Genomic DNA, 865 nt, shown 5'->3' with positions numbered 1-865 from the left:
AATCTGGAGGAAAACTACCTGGCCAACTGACTGGAAGAGATCCATATTTATTCCCGTTCTAAAAAAGGTGACTGGACAGAGCTTGGAAATTATTGAACAATATCACTAATATCACATGCTAGCAAAATCCTGATGGATATTATCCAGAAATGACTGGAACAGTACAGTGACAGAAAACTACCAGAAATGCAAGTTGGGTTTAGAAGATGTTGTGGCACTAGAGATATCATTGCTAATGTCAGATGGATCTTGGCAGAAATCAGAGAGTACCAGAGGAATGCCTATCTGTGTTTCATTGGCTATGCAAACACATTTGACTGTGTGGATCACAACAAATTGTGGTTAACATTGAGAAGAATGAGAATCTCAGAATGCTTGATTGTGCACACACAAAACTTATACTTGGACCAGGAATCACTCCTTAGAATAGAACAAGGAAACATGGTAAGGTTCAAAATTAGGAAATGTATGCATCAGGGATGCACCCTGTATCCATATCTTTTTAATCTATATGCAGAATAGATCATTCGCAAAGCTGGGTTTTATGAGGAGAAATATAGCATCAGGATTAGAAGACTCATCAACAATTTACATTATGCAGATGACAAACCCAGCTTGAAATGCTGAAGGTCAAGGTCTGTAGGCTTCAATATGGATTGAAGCTCAATATCAAGAAGACAAAGCCAGTGCAGCATCATGACAGATGGAGAAGAGATTAAGGTTGTTAACAATTACATCTTGCTCAGCTCCACAATCAACACTCTTTTTTTTTTTTTTTTAAACATTACACAATTTTTTATTATTAAATGAGAAAATCTCATTTGTTACATCGTCACATTGCTAGTCAGAGAAATGCTGCAGTGAT

Source organism: Elephantulus edwardii, unplaced genomic scaffold (assembly GCF_000299155.1).
Source record: "Elephantulus edwardii isolate Elephantulus edwardi_28Jun2011 unplaced genomic scaffold, EleEdw1.0 scaffold00065, whole genome shotgun sequence".
In the NCBI taxonomy this organism is placed as follows: Eukaryota; Metazoa; Chordata; class Mammalia; order Macroscelidea; family Macroscelididae; genus Elephantulus; species Elephantulus edwardii.
Note: the sequence above shows the minus strand (reverse complement) of the source record.